Source organism: Periplaneta americana, chromosome 15 (genome assembly GCF_040183065.1).
Source record: "Periplaneta americana isolate PAMFEO1 chromosome 15, P.americana_PAMFEO1_priV1, whole genome shotgun sequence".
In the NCBI taxonomy this organism is placed as follows: Eukaryota; Metazoa; Arthropoda; class Insecta; order Blattodea; family Blattidae; genus Periplaneta; species Periplaneta americana.
The window spans coordinates 139,538,533-139,556,007 of NC_091131.1; the positions used below are offsets into that span (position 1 = coordinate 139,538,533).

At 35.7% G+C, this 17,475-nt stretch overlaps 1 long non-coding RNA gene across 1 annotated transcript; it reads left to right on the plus strand.

Moving 5' to 3' along the window:
* The first annotated feature begins 9,163 nt into the window (after nucleotides 1-9,163).
* LOC138715403 (uncharacterized) lies at nucleotides 9,164-13,721 on the plus strand. The gene is made up of 3 exons (XR_011336291.1): nucleotides 9,164-9,513; nucleotides 10,569-10,689; nucleotides 11,379-13,721. It is a non-coding gene; the product is annotated as an uncharacterized lncRNA (long non-coding RNA).
* Nucleotides 13,722-17,475: the final 3,754 nt, after the last annotated feature.

Below are 17,475 nucleotides of genomic sequence, written 5' to 3' on the forward strand. Positions count from 1 at the left end.
CAGAGAGCGCATATAAATCTAACAATTACTTTAATTTTAATTACTATGGTAAAACTAATAATACAAAATTATTAAATTATGTTATATTATAAACTTTTTCTTTTGTAATTTCCTTGGGCTACCGCCGGTAGCCCCGGTAGTCCGCAAAATATGCCCCTGCATGAGATGAGCCTGGTCACCTAGCCACAATGTCTCGAATCAACAAAGAAGAATCAGACACAGTTTGCACATTAATTGAAAAAAAATTCCTTGCGATTTCTGAAGATTTCTGCATCTCCTCCACCTGGTGATCGTATTTTCACATGTGTTCAGTCAATTGCACTTATATAGTTAGGAAAACGCCAAATCGTATAAAATCCGTACTTAACCCTTGCCGTTCCTTTAGGTGTTGTTGGCATGTAGACATAACGCTGTGACAAATGTCCTATAGCTGTAGAAACCTTTGCAAGGACTGAGAGAACAGAGACTGGAATTAGAGTATAGAGAGTGGACTGAGAGGACAGAGAATGATCTGAGAGTACAGAGAGTGAACTGAGAGAAGATAGTGGACTGAGAGGGATGACAGTGGACTGAGAGGACAGAGAGGAGCTTGGGAGGATAGATAGAGCACTGTGGGATAGGGAGTAAGCTAAGAGAACAGAGGGAACAGAGACTGAACTGAGTGACAAGAAGGTGGAGAGGCGAGGATGGTGAGTAGACTGAGAGGACAAAGAGTAGACGGAGGGGACAGAGAGTAGACTGAGAGGAAAGGAAGTGGACTGAGAGGACAGAAAGTGGACAGAGATTACAGAGAGTGAATTGAGAGTACAGAGAGTAGACTGAGGGGCAGAGAATGGAATGAAGGGACAGAGTGGACGGAGACGACAGGGAGAGGACTCAGACAACAGTGTGTAGCCTGAGAGGATAGGGAGTGGACTGAGAGGATAGGGAATGGACAAGAGTAGTGGGAATGAGCTAAGAGAACAGAGAGTGAACTGAGAGAAAAGAGAGTGGACACAGAGAATGTCGAGTACATTGAGAGAACAGAGAGTGGACTGAGAGTACAGAGAAGGGGCAGAGATTACAGAGAGTGAATTGAGAGTACATTGTGTGGATTGAAAGGACGGAAAGTGATACAAAGAAAACTGAGAGGATGGAGTGGGCTGAGGAGAAAAAGAGTGAACTGAGAAGACGCAGATTGGACCGAGAGGAGAGAGAGAGATAGAGAGAGAGAGGACTGAGGTAATAGAAAAGGGAAAGGAAACAGAGTGGACCGATATCAAGGAGAGAGTACCGATACTGAAATTACAGTGAGTGAGCACAGAGAGGACTCAGAGGAAAGAATTCTGACTAGCAGTTTCCCCAGTTCACTCTCAGTCTTCTCTCTATCCTCCCAGTCCACTCTCTGTCCTCTCAGTTCACTACTCTCCGTACACTCAATCCACTCTCAGTTTTTCACCCCACTTTGTTCTCTCAGTCCATTCTCTGTCCTCTCAGTTCACTCTCTGTACACTCAATCCACTCTCAGTTTTTCACCCCACTCTGTTCTCTCAGTCCACTCTCTGTCACCTCAGTCTACTCCCTGTCCCTTCCCTGTTCTCTCAGATCACTCTCTGTTCACTCTATGTCCTATCAGTCCACTCTTTATCTTCTCAGTCCATTCTCTGTCCTCTCAGTCCACTCTCTGTCTTCACTCGTCCTCTGAGTCCACACTCTGTGCTCTCAGTACACTCTCTGTTCTCTCAGTCAACTCTATCCTCTCTGTCCACTCTAGTTCACTCTCTGGTCCCTCTCTTTTCTTTTAGTTCCCTCGCTATCCTCACAGTGCTCCATCTATCCTCTCAGTCTACTCTCTTTCCTCTCAGACCACTTTCTGTTCTCCCAGTCCACTGCCTATCATTTCATTCCACTCTCTGTAGGCCTACTCACAGTCCACTTTCTGTACTCTCAGTCCACTCTCTGTACACTCAGTTCACTCTGTCATTTTTGTGCCTTCTCTGCCCTCTGCCTTCCCTCTGTCCACTCTGTCTCGTCTCAAAGTTCAGTTCATGAAGGAAAAAGAAGAGTGAGAATAAAACAATGACTGAGAAGACAGTGACGACTGAAATTTAGCGGAAGGGGTTCAATATGTAAGGTTTTTTTAGATTTAGATTTTCCAGCAAATCCTTCATACCCACATTAATGAATTTTAATTTTAAGGGGCTCGAACTAAGGAGATAACACGCTCACTAGGTTCAAACTACAGTCCGATATTAAACGGAGGGGTTTCATTATGTATACAAGTTTAGATTTTTCCTGCAATTCTTTATTCCTACAGTAAGCAATTCTACATTTTCAGGGCTCGAACTCAGGAACTAATTCGGTCATTGGTTTAAAACTACAGACTGTAATATAGCGGAAGATTTGGATTGTGTATACACGTTTTTAGTTTTACCTGAAATGTTTTATTCCTTTAATAAAAAATTATAAGTTTTCGGGGCTCAAACCCAGGAAATAATGTCGTCACTGGGTCCAAACTACAGACTGTAATTTGGCGGAAGTCGAGCAGTGTGTATACAAGTTTTTAGATTTTTCCTGAATATTTTTATGCCTCAAATAATCAATTATAGCCTACACTTTCGGTATTCGAACTCAGGAAATATTGCCGTCACTTTGTCCAAACAAGAGATTGTAATTTGACGGAAGATGTGCATTGTCTGTACAAGTTTTTAGATTTTTCCTGTCTCTAATAAAGAATTATAAATTTTCGGAGCTCAAACCCAGGATATAATGCCGTCACTGAATCCAAACTACAGACTGTAATTCCGCGGAAGTGGAACATTGCGTATACATGTTTTTTGACTTTTTCTGTAAGTTTTAATACCTATAATGATGAATTATGTATTTTCGGGGCTTGAATTCGGCCTTTTATATATATTGATATAATTTATTAATAGTTCAAAAGTACATAAACTTAATCTTAAAACTGATACATTCACAAATAATGATAATACACATTATTTACACAATTTAATAACAAATTTTCTATCATATAATTATTCAACTTATGTTGGTTTAACTTACACTTACTTCTGGTTTTAATGCAAGTTTTCACCCTATCGCATTTATTTTTTACATATTCAAAACTTGTTTACATGCTAAGATAGAAATTCTCATTTTTTTCTATAATATCGCATTTATTTTTTACATATTCAAAACTTGTTTACATGCTAAGATAGAAATTCTCATTTTTTTCTATAATAAACAAGTGTATATAAATCGTCCTTGCTGCTATATTCATCTAATTATCTTTTACCACAGTCATATTTATATTTAAATTTCAGTTCCTCGTTTACACAATACTTAACTATTTCATGTAATAAATATCGCATAGAGGTTAGCAGATGCAGACAATATGTGAACAAACAGAATAGCTGAATCAGAACATTCTATGTGAATATGTAGGGCAGTGTCTAACCTCGTGCTTACGCTTGTCAGCAAAATCCTCGACGTAACCTTATTACAGCTGTCAGCTTACTTGTTTAAACACATTATTTGTCAAACTAATTACATGATAACATAAATTCCACTTTAATCAATTCAATCGCATGCACTCATTTACATTCATTGCTATTCTAATACATTTATAACTTAGTACCATGCTGTCAAATTAAAGAATAATATTTACCAATTTATAACGTCTTAATCTTTTTATCACTTTTATCATCTATAATAATTTACACCGTTATTACTTAATAAATTCATAAAAGTATTATTTTCAATTTTATTTATTAAAACTTCGACACTAATAAATATTATTTATTTTTTTAAAATATGTCTACCATTCTTACTTAATTAATTATTAATTTTTCTAATAGCAGGAAAGTTTATTCGTTGTTGCTGCCTATCTCTTAGCGAGTAAATTCTTTCATTAACTATATCCTTATTCGAATTAGATTGTTCATATCTATTTCTATTAAAGTTCCTATGTGTCATTTTACCTCTGAGCAAATGATCGTCACCTGCAACGACCTCATCGTGTGATCCAGCAACGCTTCTCCTTACAGTAGACGTTTCACTTCCTCTCAAGCACCACGAACTTCCACCAGACTGTGTCACCAGATCTTCACTTGCGCTGAACTCATTAGTTGCTCCAAAACCGCTCCTTCTTGCTATACATCCACTCGAGCTCCTCGGACTACCCTCCCTGGTAGCCTGTGGTACACTTCCCATAACAGCATCCTCTCTAGCTCCTGTAACTTCTTCCAAACTAGGTTTTCCTTCTCCACTCTTGTTTCGTCTGTCGGGATTTCTGTTAACATCGTTCTCAGTTTTGTCTAAGTCGCTTATTAAACTCCTTCACTCCTGTAAGCCCATCCATTCTCCAATTTGTTCTTTCAGATTGCTGAAGCCTATCAGTAGCATTACTTATCTGCTCGGTTCTCTCTACGCTTCTAGATTTTCTACTTCGTGACCCACTTCTTCTTCTGTTTGCGTTATGTGGAGAGGATGATCTATTTCTATCTGTCGCCATTTTCGTATTTCTATTATTTTTGCAGCTGCTCAATACATCCTCAATCTTTTTATCTTTGAGGAATTCTAGGTCGACTATATTCCCATTTATCTTTATTTTATCATTCACTAAGCTTGCTTTAAAGCCTTTAAAGCGGGCTTCTTTTAATAATGGTACTAATTTCTTTCGTTTCTCTCTTATTTCTTTCGAGAAGTCATTCTCGATGTAAATCTTAGATCCTTTAAGTTGATTCGTGTTAGCCATAATGTGTTCTTTGATGAAATAACTGTTTAATTTCACGACAATAATTGCTTATAGAGTTGGGAGAGGAAAGAATAGACCAATTATTGGTCTATTCTTTCCTCTCCCAACTCTATAAGCATTATTTATTGCGCTTACGTCCCAGTTAAGTCTGAAAAATTTAGTTAATAAGTCTAACACAACGAAACAAGTGTCACTTCCTTTTTCATAATTTTCCTCTTCCACACCATAGAAAACAATGTTATTTCTTCTGCTTTCAATTTCCCATCTTTTCACTATTGCTTTTAACACCACCTGCTCTTGAATGACCCCTTTTAACTTGTTTTCCACTTCATTATACCTATTAACTAGTGTATCTAAGTCATTTGAAACTTTATTTAGTAGAACACTTGCTTTCTGTCTGTCTTCTCTCGTTTCTTTCATATAGTTTATCCATTCTCTTTGAAACACTTCATCACTGTTATCTCTTCCTTCCCTAGAGCCAGGCCCGGGGTTTAACTCCACATTTCCAATAATTAAGAGGATTGATAAAACAGCCGCGGTCAGAAATATATTGAAACTATCTATCACTACAGCATTTTCACATTTTGTATGCCTGTGGTAATGCCCTGCATTATAGCCTCCGATCCGCGCTCTGTAGGAAACTAGATCGTCACCCATAACTTCTTCCACACGCTAACCTACTTATAGACACTGTTTACCACACGACCGCTCTCTACGACTGCACTTTGTGAACTGACGAATTCGGCCTTAATTGGTTCCTATGTTGGCGGTTCCATAGATGAACCGATCCTACCTACTACAAACATAATCTTTGTAATAAGACAGCAGTATTTTACACTCTTTGCGCGTCTTGTACTCTCTGCTCGACTTGCATTAGGTTTTTATCGAGAGGAAGATTATAACAATTTTCGTTACAGTGGAGGCAGATGAGTTAAGGTTGGTAGCGCAAAAAGCGCTAGAAATATGTTGGCACTCCTTCAGATGTTACAGCATAGCGAGACAAATACTGCAGTTGAGCCGTATTTTCCATAGTCTTTTTCATCTCTCATTTCTTCTCATACTCCTAGTTCCACCTCCTGCTTGTTTATCTGCTTCTTCTCCTTCGTATCTTCTCTTTCTCTTTCTTCTCCTATTTCTTCCTGTCCTCCTGCTTCTGTTACTTTAAACTTTAATCTCCTATTTATCCTTTTTTTGGTCATATTTCTCTGTTTCATTATTCTACTATTTCTCCTTCTATTCTTCAGTTCTCTGTATTATTCTCATTTCTCCTTCTTCTAGAATTCCTCTTCCTGCTTCTCCTATTTTTCTTTTGTTTCTTCTGTGTCTTCTTCTTCTTCTTCTTCTTCTTCTTCTCCTTCTTCTTCTTCTTCTTCCTTTTTTCATTGCTTCTATTTCTTAATATTAGTACTATCTTTTATACTTTTCCTTTCCCTCCTTGTACTATTAATCCTGTTCCATTTTGCATATTTCTTCTTTCCTCTTTATTTACAATCTCTATTTTGTTCTATTTTTTTCTTCTCCACTTTATACTTATTCTGATCTCCTTTTATAATAATTAATAACTTTATTATACTTTTTTATTTCTCTTTCTCTTCCTACATTTTCCTTCTGCTCATGTATTAAATGTTTCTTTCTTTTCGCCTTTCTTCTTTAATATTTTATCCTCCTTTCTTTATCTTGTATACATCTTTTCTTTCTTTCTTTCTTTCTTTCTTTCTTTCTCTCTTTTCGTTCTTTCTTTTAAGAATACAGCTGCTTTCGACGTGATAGCACACATTAATGTTGTGCGGTGGTTCGTGTCATGTCATCACTCATCCTTATCCACATTAATACTACGTTACTTCACGAAGCTATACGGGGTTTTATAATAAAATTCAGATACATTCTTTCTTTCTTTCTTTCTTACTCCTATTTTGTTTCCATTCCAAGTTGGCCTAACTTGTCATACATGAAGTCCGTAGTCGTACTGCTCACATGTGCGGCATATGTCACAAGAATATAGCTGCTTACGACGCGATAGCACACATTATCGTCGCGCGACGATTCGTGTTACGACTCATGAGTCACATCACTATCCACATCAACACTATGTCCCTTCACGAAGCTATAAGAGGTTTTCATAATCAAATTCAGTTAAGTGGGGTCGCTGTAGTTGTGCGTGGAACTCGAACTCCTGTACATTTTTATATACAACAAAGACGTCATTACAAGCGAATGTTACACTTTTAATAGAATAGACAGATACTTGTAACTTAGGTCTACTCTAAAGTGAATTATATCACATCGAAATATTGTCATAATTCTAATGTACAGACGTGGACAAATTATTAGACTAAATTAATTATATGTGCAACGAAGCAACATTTATCGGTAGAAATAGTGAACAAAATGTATTTTGCAGAGATATAATGAACAGAAAATTGAGTCTTGAGGTTACTAATGTTTTGTAAACATTCCCTTATTCTTTATTAACACGTTGATTTTGTCAGGGATGCTGGAAACCAAAGTTTGACACTTTCTTTGAATATAAGAATCATTTAGCCAGATATCAGACAGTGCTTAAATGAGTCCATGTTTTGTTGTAAGCTTCTTTTTGTTCACTTTCTTCTTCAGTATAGATCACAGATTTTCAATTTCGTTCATGTCCGGTCTTCTTGCAGGCCATGGGAGAAAACCTTCTGCAGTATATAATTAAAACACCAGTAGTACCAACATAGCCAGAAAAAATATACTTAACCATTGGAAAAATATGCCAGAAAATGTAAACAATCATATTTACAACAATAGAGACTCTGTGAATTGTACTGATAGTTGATATGACGAATTATATTATGTTTCCAAGAAAACGTTTTAATCTAATAATTTGTCCACGTCTGTATTTCTGTCTAATGTGTCGTCTTTCTATGTCGTAGAATTAAATATAAAATCCTGAACCACACGAGCGGGTTTTTTTTTATGAATGAAATCGATGTAGGAGTACCTTCTCCAGTGGGACTGCCGCTTTCGTATTCGCAATAAAATAAATCTTGGTATATAATGGGGGCTTCAAAGGCTGAAATCGAAAACAGATGGACCGCCAGATGGAGAAAAGAAGGACAAGAAATAGGAATTGAAAAAATATATAAAATAAAACAAAATGGAAAAGAAACTATAAACAATATAAATACTGGAAATGAAAGAGACAAAGAAAGAACTAAAGAGAGGGAGAAGGAAATAAATAAATAAACAAAGAAGCAAAGGAAGAAAGAAAAGATTAGATAGGCCTAAGAGGAAGGTAAAGAAGAATAGAAAAGAAAAAGTGGTAGAAACGAAAACAGGAGAAAGGAAAAGATAAGGAGAAAGAGGAAAAAGAAAGAAAACGAACAAAGAAAGAAAAAATGAAAAGGAAAAGTAAAAGAGTACGAAATAAAAAATTAAAACTGAAAATGCGGGAATAAGAAGAAAGTAAACAAAAGGAAACAGAAAGAAAAGAAACGGTGGAAAAGATAATGTTTCTCGACATAATGCATTTGCTAACCAGGAACTTTATTATATCAGAGTAAGTAAAACAAAAAACAACGGTCCAATAACAAACTAAAATATAACTGAGGAAAAAATGTAAGAATTGACTCTTATGTGAAAATATTAAATTCATATGTTCTGTTAGAGCATACAGCTATTTAAGTGAAAGCTCAACATCAGCAAGTTATAGACCTTAATTTGGGTAGATGGACTAAAGCCCGGTTCAGACGGTGTGTGTTTCTGTGACGGATTCCAAGGTGGCTGCGCATATGGGTAGCCTGCGGGGTCACTCGCCGGAAGTAATGCGCTCTGGTGGCTCCGTGGATGGCTGGCTTGCTGGATTTCGAGGGTAGGTTCCTTGCTATTTTTCGTGATGGTTTGCAGGCTGGAAACCAAAGATGATCATATAATATCACCACTGAAACCATGTCGCCATGTTCGTTGTTTTTCAACTAAACCTGTTTTTTCTATATTCTTTAGTTTCTAAGAAACAACAATTTAATATCGGACTTTAGCTCTTTTGCACTTGTGGCTTAATTACTTTATTACAACATTTACTACTGTTAATGTAGGACTTTAGTTGTTTTTCACTCACGGTTTAGTTTTTTTTTTTGACCATGAGTGTTGGCAACAGATGAAGCAGAAGATGATTTTCCAATTTCAACTGTGAAAAGAGCCAGCTCCGTGTGAACAACTACCATCACCGTAGGCAACACGGGAGCCAGCCAGTGACCACACAGGCTACCCATCCGCGCAGCCACCTTGGAATCCATCACAGAAACACGCACCGTCTGAACTAGGCTTAAGATATGATTACCGACAAAGAGATATGAATCTCAGTCATCGTTGAAATTTCTTTATTGGAGCTCTATGTTATTGCCAGTATATGAGTATTTCCTTTGTCTGTGTCTTCGTATTCAGACCAAGAGGAGTAGAAATAGAAGAGAGGGGGTCAATCGTATCTATTCCCTGTTAATCGCTGTTAATTCTATGGCACTGCCACGATGAGCGCTAACATCGCCTCTTACCAACATTCCGTCACTGATTTTTAGACTCCTGGAAATGGAGAATGAACTTGCGTGCTCTTGGTTTAAGTTGTTAGTCCTGGAACAATTTCTTGCCGTATTTCAAGAACTGAAGAAGAAGACATATTGAATTTTCTTGCCTAGGCGAGGGAAGGATGGCCGGACGAATTAAATGCGCATATCCGTACTGCGGAAGTAAGAAGAGTAGTCACCACTCGAAATGTTTCTTCAAAATACCTGGGATAGTGAGAGGTGAGTTTTCATTTACAATATATAGCAATATTATCACTTATAACTAATTTGATATACATGTAAATTTTGCTAGCCACGTGCATCATTTTAAATTATATAGGTTAGGTTATCAGATATTAATTCATACACACATATACAGAATTTGTAACATCTGGTTACATATTAACAGACTTTTATTATTATTTCTATTGATAGAAAATATATATATATATATATATATATATATATATATATATATATATATATATATAGAAGATGCATTTTTTGTTTTTATTTTCGAAGCTTTTTATACAGTGCAGGAGAAACTTTGCTGTTTTGTGCACCACACACGGGAGAAAAAAAGTTATTTCAAACACTGAATATAACCAATAAAATTGCAGCAAACCACGTCGTGTCGTGTGCAGCTTGGTACCGGAGTTTCAATATTCCAATAGAAAAAAATAGAGTAATAGACCCTTTCCTTGAATATTCCCCACGTGGTATTATTACTTGAGACCTTTACATATTTATGACATTTATTATAAAAATAATAGTAATATTTATAATAATAAATTGCAATAATAATAATAATAATAATAATAATAATAATAATAATAATAATACAAGTCTATTTATGATATAATTAAATGTTATATAGGGTATACTGTATATGTGTATGAAATTACCGTAAGCACAGGAACGTGACTTCGTGGCACTTTATAAAATCACTCTAATAGCCTATAAAGTGAAAGGGAACAGCTGCAGTGAGCTATGATGTTGTAGCTTATACTTAAACCATTTTATAACATATTTTATCCACCTATATTTTATTTTATTTTTTGTTTCGCCTACATTGTATTTTTACAAATGTTGTCTTTAAATACGAATTTTTTCCTGGACCAAAATTAGGCCTACAATAGAAATGATGAGATAATTAGTATTTTAACGTGAAGCTGACTGGAGGAGTTTATTTTAATTTTTCTTGGTTCTCAAAGTGATTTTATTAAGTGCCATGAAATGGTTTTCCTGTGCTCATAATTTATATTTATTTTACACTTTATTTCAATTTTTTTCAGATGCAAGGCATGCCTAGAAGCATTGGGCATATAAGATCTGATGGTTAAAGAGCCCAACAAACTGCACAACAGCTTTCGGGAGCCATACCTTGCAAAGTTGAAGCTATCTCCAATGGTCAAGGTAACTTACTTAAGTAACTGCAAGCCTTTTATATTATGCAATTTCAGTGCTTCTATACCTATAAATTCTGTCGTAATTGCAAATTGTGAATGAATAGGCCTACATAAAGAAAAGCCATTCACACAAATAGTGAAGTATCAGGCTAAGTAGATCCCATAATTAAAGCTTTGGGGCGAATAATGGTCTGTATTGCAATCTGCTAACTGGGCAGGAGGAACGAAAATGTTACATCGTCATTCCACTCATAAATAATTTACTATTGGACGGGCAACATACACCGTTATTCCATCAATATGTTTTGTACACTAAGCAAAGTATAGATTGTATGTTACTGAAAGTCATATTACACATCGGAGAAGTTTATGACATTATGAACAGAATAATAATGAAGACAATGACAAACAGTTTTTAAATGTTGACTATAAGAGAGTAACACATTTTAAACAGTTCCTTTCTGACATCAAGAGCAAGCTGTGAGCACATCTTGAAAGAATTTCCGCAAATCTGTTCCTGAAACGAAATAACTTGATGACATTCTAAGATAAAGTATAATGGCATAAATTGTAACATAAACCATTATTCGGCCCAACGCTTCAATTGTAACCTCTATCCTTGGTGGTACAGGACTACTTACTCTTGCTGTCAGTTCATAATTGTAACCTTTTGGTTGTTTTATTTTGTACGGGAAGAAACAGAGGACCCCCGCCAGAGAGGCTGGTGACCCCCCAAGAGAGGAGAGGCAGTGAGAAGAGGCTGGGGAGCCCCCAAGAATGCAAACCACGGCCACACCGATAGTAACACTGAAGAGGAGGAAAATTTTCAGTCTTCGAGTACAACTGCATCATCTGAGAGGAAGAGTCCTCAAGACCACACAGAGAGATCTGAAGATTGACATTGCCCTTGCAACTTTAAGGAAGAAGGTTCCTGGGCCATTATATGAATTGGTAAAAAATTGTGTCTTCTCAAATGCAAGGTATGTACAGAGAGTTCGGTGGTCACCGGAATTGAAAGCAAAGGCTCTTAATATTTATTTACAGAGCCCAAGTGCCTATAGAATGATTAGGAAGTTATTAAATTTCCCTTCTAAGACTACATTGCTTAGAGTTTTGCGAAAGTATACCACTGATGTTGGTTTTAGTGACAAATTATTCGACATACTAGGGAATGCCTGTAGTAAGATGACTCACACTGACAAAGTAGGTTGCCTTATGTGGGATGAAATATCTTTAAAAGCAGTGTTGACAAGCAATAAATGTCTGCAGCAACTAAATGGCTTAATGTCCGTGTTGCACTGTTGAACATATACCAGGAGTAGCAGAATTTGCTAAGAAGTAATTCATTACCTGCTTGTAATAAAGACATAGACCACTCACCATAGACACAAGCATCTGATTTGCAGGTTTACCTGACAAGTGTTTTTCAAATCCTTGAAACCCATCAACAAAATCATCATTATTGTTACAAGCCAAGCTGATTTTAGTGGTATTTCATCGCATATGAGACAGCACAGCTCATCTATGTCACTCATTTTGTCACAAGCATATTTTAGCTTATCCAGTATTTTCTCACAAAACCCAACATCATTTGTATATAAGGCAAACTTTCGTAGAAGAGTGGCTTTACAAGGAATACTCAATAATTTTCTAACAATTCTGTTTCACTTGTACTGTGTAAGTAGATATTAAGGACTTTACATTTGAATTCTGTTAACCAGGGACATTCCTGTACAAATCATGAACCAGAGGATTGTCTGCAGGATTGTATATGTAAAATAATATTAACATTACTTTTCAAATACAACTTTATCTTCGCTGGCACTCTTCTTCATGTCAACGAGAACTGCAGATGTGAGAAGTTTTGCACCTAATGTGCTTGTGAAACTGGATGCAGAAAAGTGATGTGCACATTTACTGATACTGTGGTATTGTGGCCAAATGAGTATGTTTTCTTTGTGTATTTTTGATTTAAGATTTTGCATGTTTAATTTTAGTTGCTATTTATTGCTATTTTGTATTGTTCTTGTATTTTTGTTACATTATGTTTCTTGTTATGATTTGGTATTTCTCAAACAAAAGGAACCTAAATTAACTACAATACGAAGTAACTCAAGGCAATAATAATTTTTTTTTCTTGAAATAACATCATAATATCAAACACAGGACCGATGTTGTTGGCATATTTCAACAAAGCCTGTGAAATGTACTGTAGACTCTATTTACCATAATCGCAATGTTGGAACATAAAGTTATTGTATTCTGCACTAGCATTTAGAATATTTTCATATTAAATGACAAATTATGCCATTGAGGAAATAAATACAGTAGTAGGTGCTACATATACGTTGGAATTCTTAAACCTGTACAACTTAACTGAAATCAACAAATGCTGAGTTTTTGGCAATAAACCCATTAACTTTCTTACTCTACTCTCTAATATTCCCCACAGGCAGCTTAAAATTTCATGTTGAAGTTTACGGACAAACTGGCATAATGTCATTAAATATTAATTTTTATTGTTTTAATTTTATGTTTATCATGTACTGAGTATGATTTTATTTCTTCAGTTTGTTATATTTGTGTTTTTCAGAGAAATGGAACTTAAATTAACTAACTACAACACTAATGTTCGTAATGTTTGAACACAAAGTTACACTAGTGAATACAATATTTTCCAATATTCCCCACATATAGTCCAAAATGTAATGTAGAAGTTCATGAACAAACTGACATAATGTCATTAAGTGTTAATCTTAAAAAAAATATTTGTGCATGATTGCCTTCAATATAACCAGAAGACTTTACACATTATAGCTACTTATTTGGAGACAATAAGAACACAGCATTGTAGACTCCAATTTCTACTAAGGGTGATTTGAAATTATTTTCCTTACAACACAATAATAACTAATGGTAGCATATCTGAAAATATCAGAAAATTAAGCGGTTAGCTGACTTCAAAGAGCAGAGATTACTTCATTAATAAATATGTAGAGTGTTAAGAATGTTTAGGTATGATTTTTTTCTTTGTGTAACATTTACTACTATGTTGTAATATTATATATATATATATATATATATATATATATATATATATATATATATAGTACCTATCGTGAGCTCACGATCTTTTCTCTATTACAGTAAAATATCAAACAGTTAATTTCAATAAAGATCTTTGTGTTTATGTACAAAATGAAATATTGTTAATAAATAAATCTGATACATTCCAACATAACAGATTTGCTTGGTCATGTCTAAATCATTTCCAATTTCACAGTCCATTTCCTACCTCTACTACTCTACTTCATGAGATATCTCGTTCTGAAAACACTTATGGTATTGTAATTTACAAAAAAAGGTTTCTGGCTAAAGATCTTAAAAAAAAAAAAAAAAAAAATAAGGTTTCTGGCTAAAAAAAAAAAAAAAAAAAAAAGGAATTGTAATAGGGGTGGTTACATTTCAAACATTCATGTTAATATGAATGTAACGGGGATGTGCAAAGAAGTATTTTGAAATTCCCGCTATTTCCGGTGCAGGAAGTCGTTTGAAAATACCGCCATTTTTGTGCATGTGGCGCTCCACTGCTGGTAAAAAGAAGCTTCTTGACAGATTACACTTAATCCGCCTCTTGAGCCCCTCTCTTCTATTTCTACTCCTCTTTATTCAGACCTAGCAATAAGCGTACAACGTAGTCTGTGTTGAAATCGCGTTCAGACGTGTGTCACGAACTATGTTGCTCAATCGTAATTGTATAATTTCTATAACCGGTTCACAGCTTGCTTCAAAATTAACAGAGAAAAATGTAACAAGAACAAAGCCAGAATACATAGTATTTTATGTAGAGTTTAAAATTATTGAGGAAAAACTATAGAATTGCCTTAGTCCTAGAGTTATAAAGCTGCGGCATACCAGGGGCGTATTTTGCGCCGGTAGCCCAAGGAAATTACAAAAGAAAAAGTTTATAATATAACATAAAGTAATAATTTTGTGTTATTAGTTTTACCATAGTAATGAAAATTAAAGTAATTGTTAGATTTATATGCGCTCTCTGCTCTCGAAAAGAAACAAGTTGTCAAGGCGGCATCGCTGGAGAAACCGCTTGCTACGTGAGGTAGCCTGTGACCGTACCGCGCACGCTGTTCCGTCGCACAACTGCTCGTCCCCCCCGCTCCCTTTCGTTACCATCGTGCAGTGTAGGCGGGTGAGTTGCCACTCTCGTGATCGGTTTCTTCGCAGGCGCGAAGCAGCAATACGCTTAGTACGCTAGCAATTGAATGTGATTGTGTTCTTGCAGTGCATTATTTTAAATCTGTGATTTGTTCGAGTGTCTAAGAGTTATATTAATTGTGAATTATTAAGTTTTTAATTTCCCAATTAAGTGATATTGTGAAAAATATGGCAGAACAAGTTTCTGGAGAGGTTTGTGTTGAAAATGACTGTGTAATAGAAGGTTTATTAAAAGTGCCTTTTAACCGTCGTACATAACAACGAGAAAGTTGAAATTGTGAAAATGGAAAGACCAACTCCTGAGTTAAATTTGTCCATGGACGTAAAAGAAAAACAGCGAGAGTACACACGCCATTTCACTTCAACATCATATGGTAAGTGGAATTGGTTGTGTGGTACTTCTAAACTGTCTAAACTATTTTGCTGGCCATGTTTGTTATTTAGCCGCGAAACTAATGTGTGGTCAAAAGAGGGGTTTTCTAATATGAACTCCCTTCGAACGGCAGTCCTAGAATACGACAAATCAAAAGCTCATATTTGTAGTAACATGAACTTTGCAAACTTTGGGAAGACAAGAATTGATTTACAGCTAGATAAGCAAAAAGCTCTACACATCAACCAACACAATGCTCTTGTGAAAAAAAAAATCGGGAGATTTTACTGCGTCTTATTAACGCAGTCTGCTTTCTAGGAAAACAAGAATTGGCTTTTCGGGGCCATAACGAGAGTGTGGAATCAGACAATATAGCAAATTATATTGAATATTTAAGTTCCTTGAGTGAATTTGACCATTTAGTGGCCAATCATCTTGAGAGTTCAACAATATTTCGTGGTACTTCTCTCGCAATTCAGAATGACTTAATATTTGCTATAAGTGGGGTTATGATAAAGAACATAAAACCTTTTGTGGCCATTGTTGTTGATGAAACAAGTTACTGCTCTAATCAGAGTCAATTGTCCACTGTTTTAAGATACGTCGACAGTACTGCCAATGTTCAAGAACGGTTTATAGGATTCACAAATGTCAGTTCGGACAAAACTGCTGCTGCTTTGTTTCAGCATGTGGAAGGTGTTATAGCAGAATACAATGTCGGCAATAAGTTAATTGCACAGAAATACGATGGTGCTTCAGTTATGGCGGGAAATATTAATAGCTTAAAAACAAAAGTTCAAGAAAAGTATCCTCAAGCACTATTTGTCCATTGTTACAGCCATGTTCTCAATTTAGTTTTGCAACAAACTACTTCATCCATTCCAGAATGCCGCATTTTTTTCAAAACACTGTCGGGTTTAGCTGCATTTTTCTCATCATCTCCTAAAAGATCAGAAAACTCAAGGAATTTATGAACAAGAAACTCCCAAAAGTAGCACCAACTAGATTGAATTTTACATCTCGGCTTGTAAATACAGTAAAGGAATACAGAGAAAAACGGACTGCTTTCTTTAAAATATCATTTGTAATGACTCTGAAGAAAACTGGGATGATGCTGTAAATGTGCGGGCTCAAGGATATTTGAATTTTTTCACACAGTTTCAGAAGAAAAGGAGATGATGAATTGAAATACAGGCAGCTGTACTACAGCATACTAGATCGTATGCACATGGAAATTACTGACAGATTTTCTGATTATGGAAAGCTTCAGTTCACACATCTTCTAGATTCTCAAAAATTTTCTGCTTCACTAAACAAATTATTTCAGTCCTGTAACAGTCACTTTGATCAAGTACGTTTGAAAAATGAATTAAGTGTAATATATTCAGCAGAAGTCTTTGATTTTTCGAACAAACCTATCCATGAAATATTATCTGCCATATATGAAAACCAGCTGAACCAAGTTATTCCTGAAGTCCTTAACTTGGCAACATTAATTGTGACAATACCAGCTACGTCAGCATCGGTAGAAAGAACATTTTCTGCGTTGAAGAGAATAAAATCCTACTGTAGATCAACTCATACACAAGAACGTTTATCCGGCTTGGCACTAATATCCATTGAAAAGTCAATTCTACAGAAAGTTAACAAGTGGCCCAACTGTAATTTCAAGGACGAAGTTATCAACGTATTTTCGTCCCAATCAAGACGTCTGGAATTCACATAAATATGTAAGGAATTTTATTATAGGGATTTTAAAATATATTTTGTGTAATAATAGGGTCAGTGGTAGCCCAAGCCCTTTAACCAGTATACGCCACTGCGGCACACTACCATAGAATACCAAAAATGTCTGTACAGAACACCACAGTTTTCCTAGTAGCATTCGCAGAATATAATGCAATCTTACAAGCAAACATTCTGATGGGGCAGACAAAAAAGTTATTTTTTTTTTCTTCCATCATGTTAATAATGTCAAAAGAAGTGGTTATACAAATTTTGGCCACTCGACCGCAATTACGAGGCCGTCCATAAAGTGATTTTCCCTGGGGCCGTATACAGAAAAAAAAGTACAAATGCATGGAAAGATTTATTAAAACGGATATAGCAATTGTTGCGTTTTTTGTCAACATATCCACCACTAGAATTAAGACATTTGTCATACCATGGGATCAATTGTTGTATCGC